We start from the raw sequence: 11,037 nt of genomic DNA, 5'->3' as shown, positions 1-11,037 counted from the left end.
GTCTGTACCTTATTTTGTCTGTTTATTATTTTGTCTGTACCTTTTTAACAAAATCCAGCTGGGTGTGGAAGCTCCTTCAGTTGGCATCCGTGTCAAGATTTGCTTTTTGACTTTCCCAATGATCATGTTGTCTAGTCCCCCAAACCTCCTGATGGTCCCTTTTGGAGGAAGAGGGACACCAGCTCCCTCCTGTAAGTGTACCAGATGCAACATTGAGACTGTTTGCCATCAAGTAAAAGATGTGGAGATAATGGCCCTTGCTGCTTATAAAAGGAAAGCCCTGCAGGATCCCCAGCCTCCAACACAGTCACAAGTGTTTATTTTATTTATTTTTAACAGTCTGTGCTGGCTCCCAGCTTAACAGCATTAAAGACTGGTCTAGGTCATCTTCCAGCATGAGTGCTTTTCTGGGCATCCCTCAGGAAGAGCTGAGCGTGAAGTTAGTGTTAGCATTAGTGTGGTTCCAGTCACTGCTAAATTCACACTGATTTTTTTGCATCTTGGGTCCTCTCACCAGGCAAACAGGATTACCCAGCAAAGAAAGCAGCAGCTTTGCTATGGCTGTTAGGAAAGCTGCTGACCCAGCTCCGTGGTGTTTGCTGATTGCTCTGGGTGAGCAGGGTGCATTTTCAGGGCTGTGTGTTTGTTTTAAAATGTACTTTGGAGGAAGGGTGGCCGTCCTCTAGCGCTGCATGAGAGGTTTGTGCTGACGATTTTGAGGTCGCTCCTGTGATGAGGCTGAAACCTGTGTGTTGTGGGCAGGGAGGGATGGCTGCTTAGTCAGCAGGGCAACAATTAACTAACTGCAGTGCCTCTGGAATGCAGTGGGAGTGTTTTCGGAGCTTGCATCCATATTAGCTGCATCTGAGTGAGTGACTTGGAGCAGGCTCTGGTCCCATGGTAGGGCTCAGCTTGCTGAGCACTGTCCTTCCATCGTCAACTGCTCTGCTGGTGCAATAGGTTTAACTAGAGTTTCTTTAGCATTGGGAGGGGATTTATGATGGTCGTGACAAGTTTAATTTGACAAAAGGGCCCAATAAATAGAGATAAACTGCTGATTATCCCTGTGTGAACCTTCTGCTCGTAGAGTTTTTCCCTTAAAGTGGAGTTTGCCACAGCAGAATAAAAAGGGTAAATCAGGACTGCTACAAATAGAATCATGGGATCATTAGGGTGGGAAAAGACCTCTTGGATCACCAAGTCCAACTGTCAGCCCATCCTCACCTGCCCACCGACACACTGAGGCAATTGTAGGGAACAATAAGATCTCCTCTGAGCCTCCTCTTCTCCAGACTGATCCATCCCAGCTCCCTCAGCCGCTCCCCGTAAGAGTTGTGCTCCAGTACTTCTTTGACTTTGATTCCTGTGACAGGATGTGTTTGCCCCGGGGGAAGGTAATACATCCAAATTACCTTCTTCCCAGCCCTTGCTTTGTCCAGCCTGGTGATGGATTGATCACATAACCTGACCTCTCTGGGCACAGCTGGAGCCTACTGCAATGGGACTCAGCGTGCTTCCTGACTTTTGGTACGCGTGTGTGTTTCTTTGCTAAGCAGGTTGGATTTTCTGGCAAATCTCACAAGGGTTGCAGAGGGTGAGTATCTTGATGGATCTGGAAGCCTTTCTCTGTCTGAAAAAGCGAGTGTTGCTCCTTGTTTATGCAGGGAGAGCTGGGTGCTGCATATTAAGCAGCTGTGATACAGCCGTGTCTTGTCACTAGGGGTCAGGAAAATGCTGAGAAATGGGAGAGCTTCCCGGAATGCGCTGAAGTTCAGTGAAGTGGAAAGGAATCTTCACTGCCAGACTGTCTTGTGAGAAGAACCCCTTGGTGCACCATCCGAGCCTCACTGCAAGTCCTGCAGCACACTCTCCCGTATAGCCCCAAAAGCACTGAGGATGCTTTTGGGGCCAGACTGATACAGCTCTTGGGTTCCAGGTCTTAGCAGCCAGGCTGCTACAGGTCTTGGGCTACCAATCCTGTTCTCCTATTCCTTGGTTTATGTCCAGCTTCCTATCCTCAGGCCTTGCAGGTGGGGGATACGAGAGGGGCTGGCTGTGGTCTACACACACCTTTGACTGGGCCAGCATGTAGGACTAGAATAGGTAGGCAAGGTATGAGTCATAGCAGTCCTTCCAGTCTGAAGGCAGGGTTCAAATCAAATGAACTGAAAGCTGTTGCTCAGAGATTAGGGAGATATTTACCGCATGTGGCTGATTTAGAAGGAAAAAGTGACTGCCACGTACAGAGAGGATGACCAGCAAGTGAAGAGAGAGAAGTGCTAGGGCATTATTTCCCTGGAGACAGTGTCAGGTGAGGCTGCTGGAGGGGACAGTGACTGACTCCAGGAGCTTTGCTCTGCAGTTGGATTGTGAGTTTTATTTCTCAGATCTCCTTTGATGAGGTTACTCTGCTATTCACATTACCATCTCTGTTTTTCCCCAACCTAATGAGTTTGTACTGATTCTTACAAATGGAATTCATCTGCTTTGCTTGTTCTTGCTATCAGTGGGAACGACCACTGGACCATGCTGTTTGTTCAAAGCGGGATAAAAATTAATGGGAAAACAGTGTACGTAGCAATCTTATGAAAGCAAAATGCCACTGTGCTTCACCCACTGGGGGTAGGAAATCAAATAACGTAGCAGCTCGCTTCAAAGTCTGAGGATAAAGAGCTCCTGTGGCAAGCATGGCAAGGAGGGGAGAGATGAAATACTGCAAATTGTTGCTGATGCGCAGACTGGGCAGAGAAGTTTGCTACAGTAAAATAGAGCTGTGTTTAATTCCAGCCATCTCTGCTACCTCTCAGGGCAGCTGGAAGGAGAGAAGACTGCTTTATACTTCTTAAAGCACCTGTGTATTTGGGAATCCTCCTGGTGCTGCTGCAGTTCTGTGGTGCAGAGGCTGTGACATAGTGTTGCTCTTTGTAGCAGGGGCACATAGCTTTTATCAAATTGTTCTGCAAAATTATTGCCATACGAGCTCTGAACCAGAAGAATTGGGCTTTCGTTGCTGTGCTTCTGGGTCATGTTTTGCATGCAGTTCATTGACAAAAATAACCAGCCTGCAGGGAGGAGCTGGTACCACAAGACAGTGAAAACCTTTTACCCATCTTGCAATTAAATTTCAGAGGCGACCTGAGATCTGCTTCGTGTTTACTTTAAGATGGAGGAATACTGTGTTGCTTTTATTTTGCTTTCATTTTGCTTTCATTTATGCTGCTGGGGATTTAGCTCCGCTTTAGGGTATGGAATTGCTTTTTCTTTTTACAGAGCCGCTTTTGTAGCTTGGAGGAAACTTACATGGGAGAATGAGCCAAGATCTTCTCCCTCTTTTCCCTGTGCCTGTGTCTTTCCTGACAGTAAGCATGGTGCAAAATACAAGTAGCACCCATCTTATTTTCCAAATTGCTATTGCCTGTGATCAAATCTGCCGTGTCAACAGAAAGCATTGAGACTTCTGCTTTCTGCTGATGCAGAGCAGTCATTTGTGGCTCAGGCATCACTGAGGTGTTAGACACAGGAATTACGGCCGCTCTGTCAGATTGGCTGGATAATTTTTACTCCTAAGCCTTCCGCCAAGATGATTTTCAGTGCTTGGAAATTAGTCTTACTCCGCAGAGCTGTCAGTGTCTCCCAGCTGTGTCGGTATTTGCTCTAACGAATGTGTGTATGTATGATACACCTATTCCATCATCATTCCCTGCACTCCTCCAGATACCTGGGAAGCTTATCTTAAGTGCAGCTCTTCTCTCCCAGGGGTCACTTTTGTTAATTCTTCTTTTGTTTGTTTTCCAGTAATGTAGAAAAGCCCTGGTACAAGTCGGTGTATTTTTTAATTTTTTTTTTTTCCAAGGCTCTGTAGATGCATAAGGAGACAGATTTCCTTCTCCGAGTGGCTTATGCCTGTAATGGGTTGTGGGGATGTATTATTTATACAGCTAGGAAACTGAGACAAGGGAAAATCAAACCCTCAGTGGTGTTGAAGACCCAATTTTCAGTGAGAAGTTTTATCCTCAATGATTAGAGGGCATAAAAGGAGAAGACGGGCAGTAAATTCAGCTCCCATCTTCTTATTCCAGGTGATTATCCTCAGTGGAAAAAAAGTGGACAGGATGCTCTTTTAAGGTAGGTAAATAGCATGTAATCATCCTCATTTAGTAAGTTACCTGAGAAACATACTCAGGTCAAGAAGGAATAAAGTGAAGATTGATACTTATTGATGTCTGAATTACCCTCCTCCATACCAAAACCCAGCTTTGCCAGTGGTGTTACTGTGTCTATGTGTAGGTGGCACAAAATTGACCAAAACTGCCCGTGCAACCTCAAAACCAGGAAGGAGGAGTTCTGCTGCTGGGAAGCATCCCCAAAGCTCACCAAACTTCTGGTGTTTTCCTGGAAGCCACTGCTGCATGCCCAACCTTGCTCTCCAGGAGCAGGGGGCATTGCTGTCCTCACTCATCTGTGAGCTTGCTTCCTACACCGTTGCTATAATGTGGCAAACATTTGCTCACATTGGAAAGCCATGTAACTTCCTTCTTTCGGGGCGGAAATTTCTCCTTTTGACATATTAATGTGATTCTGATCTAAAAGACCTCAGACCTCCTGGGATGCTGGAGTTGATCTTCCCTCCCCCTTGGATCATAGAACTTAACTCAGGATCACCTCTGATGTCTCTGCTGAGGTCCTCTATCAGTCGCTTGCTGTGGGCCACCACTGTAAGTTATTTATACAGTGATTAGTTAAACTTCAGATATTTAATGCATCCTTTAAATCATGTATCCAGCAGCAGCTATTGGTCACATAAAGTTTCATTGAGCAGTATCTATCACTTACCGGTTTTCTCAATGTGTGCATATATTTAATTTCCTACAGACCTCTCTGGATGATGTTTTCTGCTGAGTAAATGCTAAATCGAAGGACTTCAAAAAGTGTTTTGGCGCATTGGAATGGGTGAATTATTTGCAAAGGGAACACTGAATATAAAAATTCATCTTGCAAAAAAGTTGCCCTGTTGTATAAAGCCCATTTATCTGTGTTTAAAAAAGTGAAATTTATTTTTTTCACAGCCTGTGTAGCTAGCAAGCAATCTTCTAATCAACCAGCTTTGAATATTCAATTTGGGTTTGCATCTGTTTTTTTGCTTCTTTTGCTTCTACTTATAGTGTGTTTATGAGACAACATGTGCTTTGTACTGGAGGTTCAAAGCTGTACCTGTAAATGCTTGAATTCAAAGATATGGTCAGAATTTAATGTATTTAAGTTGGCTCAGAAAGCCAAGTTCTTGGGCTTGGCAAAAGGAATGCAGCTTGGAAGAATACTAGATAGAAAATGATGTCCTAATGAAAACAAACTTTTTTTTTTTCCTTTTTTTTCCCCAGCATGTAGTGATTAAAATAAGTGATTATACCTGGGTCTGCAACTGAAGTAGCAGGAGTGCATTTGCTTTGGGTGTGCGGTCAGTTTGGTGAGCCATGGTCAGTCTGCAATGTGGGAGGCTATTGAGCTGTGCATTTGGAAATGGTGCTCTTCGGATGGTTTGGAGCAAAGTACTGCAGTGTGGCTGTGTAATGTGGCTGTGACTGGCCACATGAAGCCAGCAAGTCTCTCCGTGAGAGCAGAGTTTTCTGTAGGGCTGATGAGGAAAGGAGGCTGGGATGCAGAAGGGGACAGGACATGAGCTCCCTCCAGCTCTGTGCACTTCAGTGCAGACCTGCTGGTCCCTGCTGCTGTAGCAGAGCTGCTCCCAAAGAAACCTATCTCTTTTAATGAGCTGGTTTGAGGGAAAGGAGAGGAAAAGGAGGGAGTGAAAGGAGAAGGCAGTGCTGCTACCAGCCCAACCATCACTGGGGGCTGGCAGTGTTTTCTGAGTCTCCTGCCTGCTTGCTGCAGCCCATTAATTGATTTGGCAAAGCAAAAAGGAAAGCAGTAGCAGTTGATTGAAGTGAAACTATGTATTTTAAATTGTCCTCCTGGATGTTGGCACAATTTCCTTCCTCCTCTTTGGAGCTGGTTGCTGATGGTACCCTGCTGTTCTGTATTCTCCTTGCCCGAGGTTTGATGGATGCTGAAGTCTCGACTTTGGCTAGTAATTGGGATTTCACTCATTCTGCAGGCAAATTTGCTACTTGTTCCTGTGGCAAGGATGCTACAGGCAGAGTTAGCTGCTGCCCTTGCTGCAGCAATTGTGAAGGCTGCTGTTTTCATCTGTGCCATAATTAGATCACTAATTAGAGCTCTCTGAATATTTCCTCTCCACCCTTCACTGGGCCAAACCAGACTTGGCAGGGCCACTGAGAAAAGCATAGTGATGGGTAAATGGAGGTGATGGATGTGGTCGTGATGTCCAGAGCCCTTCCTGAGTGTCTTTGCACACCAGCTGCAGTTACTTTGCTTCTACTGACCTCAGCCAACCCTTCCAGGTGTGAGGGAGCTCCTGCTGCACAGGAACTTCAGAGTGAAAGAGTATCTATTGGTGCATTGTGTTTAACTTGCTCCAGTTCCGTTCCTTTTTTTTCAACATCAATAAAAAACACCGTGGCCCTCACTTCTCTCCCCCTTTCTTTCCTGTGTTGGTTCTGTGAAAACGGTGTTTGGGGGCAGTAAATCACAAAATGGAAGCACGCACTCATAAAATGCTTTATGCTCCCTTCCATCAATATTTCAACATGGAACACAGGCACCAACATTTCATTTTAATTATGCCACAAATTTCCCTGTTGTGGGAGAAAGCTGAACTCTGCAAGCCAACCCAGCACTGTTCCCTCCCTGCAACATCTAATTAGCAGTGTCTGTTGTGCACGGGAGCTGGAGCTGCATGCGGCCCGGTGTGTCTGTCCCACAGGAGGAAGGGCTTCCAGCTGGCTCTGGTCTGTGTCATTCTTTTGGAAGCTCTTCTGGCAATGGGAGGTCCTGAAGGCATGGGTGAGAATAGCTGGCGAGCTGCCTGGAGCCTCCAGTGAGCAGGAAGGGCGATCCGGCACAAGCAGAAGGTTTGGGGAGATAGGGGAGAAGGGGAGCCTTCCCTGCTGCAGCCAGCCTTTTATGTTTTAAGCCTGTCCTTTCTGAGGTTGCTGGGGCTGTTTCTGTTTGCGGGATAAGAGAAAGAAGATGACCAAGGCATACAAGTCACCCAACAACACAAGTCTGTGCCCTCATGCAGTGTTTTTGAGGAGAGAAGTGGCAATACGAGAAGCAATGTGTTGCGCGCCCAATTAACATGTTTACCTGCAGAACTCATTGCCAGAAGATACTGCTGACTCTCAGATTTTCTCACCGTATAATGTTCACAGGTGTGTGAGTTCTGATAAAGATATAAATGACAAAATGCTGAAGGAAAAGGGGAGGGGGAGGGGGTCCCCTAATGCAAAGGAAATATGTCCCTTGTGGTAGCACTGTTCCATCATTGTCAATTATGGGGAGTGTTAAATGTTCCTCTGTAGCAGCTGGTGTGGAGTCTTATTGTAGAGAGGGCACTAAATGAGATGGTTATCAGTGTAATTCAATATGACAATTTCTGTGGCCATATCCTAAAGACAGTGGGAAAGGTGGGGAGAGGGAGCGGTGCTGCTTGTGACACGCACAAATGCTAACTGGAAGGGAAAGAGGCATTCATTTCTTGTTAGCACGTACAAATGTAAATGTAGTGATTTATGTAACTTCCCAAAGCTTAGCGGCTTGCTGCCTGGACAAGCATTCTTAAAATGCATATCCAAATTAAGGTGCTGTGTATTAGATAAATTGCTCCAAAGTAGAAACTTGGTTTGCAAAGTCAACGTTTTTCCAAGAGCCTCTTAAAACTCCTAACAGAAAGCCATGAAGCAAACCACTATAGGGAGAAATAAAAACCTGTACGCTGCCACTATCAAAGCCCAGAAGATGGATTTGGGGCTGACCTTGTCTGAGGAGGCTGGCTCACCACAGTCTGTTCTCAAAGGGATGTGTGTTGGCATCTTTGGAGATGTACTTGTTAAATCAATTGCCATATTCTGGCACGTCCAAATGCAGCAATTTGGGATTGTGTAATGGAAGGCTCTGTGTCTCAAACCGAGATGGGGAGAGTGGGAAGTGTTGTGCTTTATCCAAAATCTTAACGCAGCATTTCCTCTGCGAGGGAAGGTGTGAAAAGTGAAGCTAAAGCTGCAATCTCTGCTTTTTCCTCTTCTCTAGAACTGCTATCTCGATGGGACCAGCAGTTCTGGTGGTGGTGTGCCAAGTGCCAGGTAGTGGCTGGGCCATGCTGTGTATTAGTGGGAAAATGGCCTTGCATGCTCTGAGGATAACACAGGGCAACATAAGAGCCAGCAGCCTCAAAACGGAGGAGTTCTGTAAGAGCTCAGCCCGCTGGGATTTGTCTGTCCTCCCAAGAAAGTGTTAGGGGTTGATGTGCAGGGTAAGGGGAGACTGGGTGCAAGGAGGGGATTGCCAGGTTGGTTTGCTTCCAGTGGTTGCCCAAAACCAATCCTAAGGAACCTTTGGCTGATGTACGTGACCCGTAGACGCAATCAGCCCAGTTTTTTCTTGAGCTCTTTTTTATCTGAGCCCCAAACAACAGGACTGACAGGCAGCAGGAACAGGAGAAGAGAAAAATAGTAGTGTTTCCTGAGCCCTGCGTCCCTGAGTACGTGCTGGCATGTCCCCATACAGCCCAGAAATACGCAGCGGGGATCTGTGCCCGTGGTTATGGCTCTGCTGTCCTTGGATCCCGTTTGAATACACTCCATCCTGGAGTTGTTTTGCATTTCACCAGGGAGTCTTTTGTCTAAAGGGCATCGCTGCTACAGCAAAGTGGAGCGTGTCCCTGCCCCTGCGTTCTCCAGTGGATATCACATTTCATTACCCTGATGAGCCTGAGCAAGTTCTCCCACTTGTGTTAATTTGCCCACAAGCCAGCCTGTGTCACGTCCACAAGAAGCCTGTGACATTTTCTAGCCTCCTCCATCCCTCCTGGTTTGGAAACCTTGAATAATAATGCCAGCCTCGTCCCATTTTCCACGTATTGATTGTGAGATGGAGGGGCTGTGTGGCACCGTCCTGCCCTTCCTAGTGGCTGTGAGGTGATCTGCAGCTGGAGCGTGGGTGCACCCCGAGGAAGAGGTGCCTGGGGAATGTCAACCTGCAGTGCTGGATGAGGAGCATGGTTAAACCTAGAGCTGAGCTCCCTCGGTTCAGCGCTGCGCTTTGGAGTGCCCTGCAGGCAAAGCACAGAGGAAGGATTTAAAATTAGATGTGTGGAGGCAGGTGAGAAGCAAAGTATTTGTGTTCCCAGTGTGGTGTTCTTCCTTCCCTATGTCTTCAATCTGCATTTCAGACTACAATGATAGTACTGGAGAGCTGGGGCCGTTCTCCAAATTCATCTGAGTGTGAAGTGAGATGGGCTCTTGCATGCATTGCAAACAATATTGTTGCTTTTTTCTTCAAGCTTTACGTAACGAAAGTTCTGCTTTAACTAATCACAGATTTGAATGATGGTGGTTTTCCTATTGTGGCAGCTGTGACTTTGAGCCATTGAACAATCAGCAGTGCTTGTGTCAGCCCTACCATAAGGGCAGGTTATTAATATCTCAAGAAGTCAAACAAGCTCTAGCAGGACAAAGAGCATTAACTGCTGATTATTGGTATCTTAAAGAGAGATGGGGATGTGTTCTTGCAAAATATTTCTGTGATTATGTCCATCATCATGACGTCCCAGGAAGGAAATTCAGCATAATGATGCCTAGCCTCGCCTTACAACCTCATCTGTCTGGTAGTCACTGTTTCTGTATTCCCATTTTCAATAACAACTAATGTGCATTGGTCAAAATCTGCTCTGAATGTGCTGAGGTGCTTTGTACTGAGCACACGAGAACCTCAGTCATGTGCAGACAAAGGTTACTTGGACATGGAGAACCAGCAACTGATTGAGAACAAAATCCAGGGGCTTTTGTGTAGGTTTGGCTGTAACACCAAGGTGTTTCTGGAGTGCTCTTTAACAGAGGGAAGGAGACTGCTGTTAAGAATTGGTTATGTTGTGTATCAAAGATGAAGCGATTGCAGTTAAATGGATCTTATGGTACAACTTACAAAGAGAAAAGAATACAGGAACTCAAGTGAAAGATAATGACAGGCAAAATGAATGAAACTTGAAACCCTGAGTGCTTAAAACCTGGAGGTTTTGCTTCAAGGGCTTCCCTAGGCACTAGACAACCATGGTAGGTGAGGAGTAAACCACAATGTGCTCAGATTTGGGACGGTAATGGGCTGGCACCAAAGCCATCATCAGTGCCCCCTGCACAGCTTGCTTCATGCTTGGGGATGGGTGCATAGCACTATAAATCCCAAGGTTGTTGTTTCTGATTTAGGAGAGGTTCAGGCTGTGTATTAGGAAACAATTTTCCTCGGAAAGGGTGGTGGTGATGTAGCACAGGCTGCCAAGGGAGGTGATGGAGTCACCATCCATGGAAGTGTGGCAGAGCCATGGAGATGTGGCACTGAGGGATACGGGCAGTGGGAAGGGAGGGTGGGCTGGGTAAGATGAGAATTGTTGGAGAGATTTCAAGTAGTTTTAGGGGAAAGCAGTAATTGAGGAGGATGTTTAGAGTGCCACACTGGAATGGATCTCCTTCTGAGGTGTCTGCTTCTCCCTCCTTCGGTCCCAACCTTGTCTCTGGTGCTTAGCAGCAAGCCAAGGGACATCAGCACATCTTTTGGGGTGAAGTGGGATGCACCCCAGCTTGGCCAGATACAGATGATTCCAACCTCCAGCGCTTGTCCCCTGGCCAGGGGCTGTAATTTGGTGAGCAATTTGTACTCCAGAGAGATGTCTTCTCCCAGCATCCCTTCGAGCCACTTCTATCTGCACTGAAAGGATTCCTCTCTGTATGTCGAGTCATGCTTGAAGAAGCGCTTGTTAAATAAGTACTGCTCAGCTTTGCTTAAAACAAATGAAGTTGATTTAATAGGGCTATAGAAGGGCCAGGTAGCTGTGTTATTTAAGAGTACTGGCACTTTGAAGGCCGAGTGCTAAAAGTGCTTCATTTTTATTTCAGCCGTTAATTGAAA

The sequence above is a fragment of the Meleagris gallopavo genome, chromosome 8, assembly GCF_000146605.3.
Source record: "Meleagris gallopavo isolate NT-WF06-2002-E0010 breed Aviagen turkey brand Nicholas breeding stock chromosome 8, Turkey_5.1, whole genome shotgun sequence".
Lineage (NCBI taxonomy): Eukaryota > Metazoa > Chordata > Aves > Galliformes > Phasianidae > Meleagris > Meleagris gallopavo.
This window is presented reverse-complemented; position numbering follows the sequence as displayed.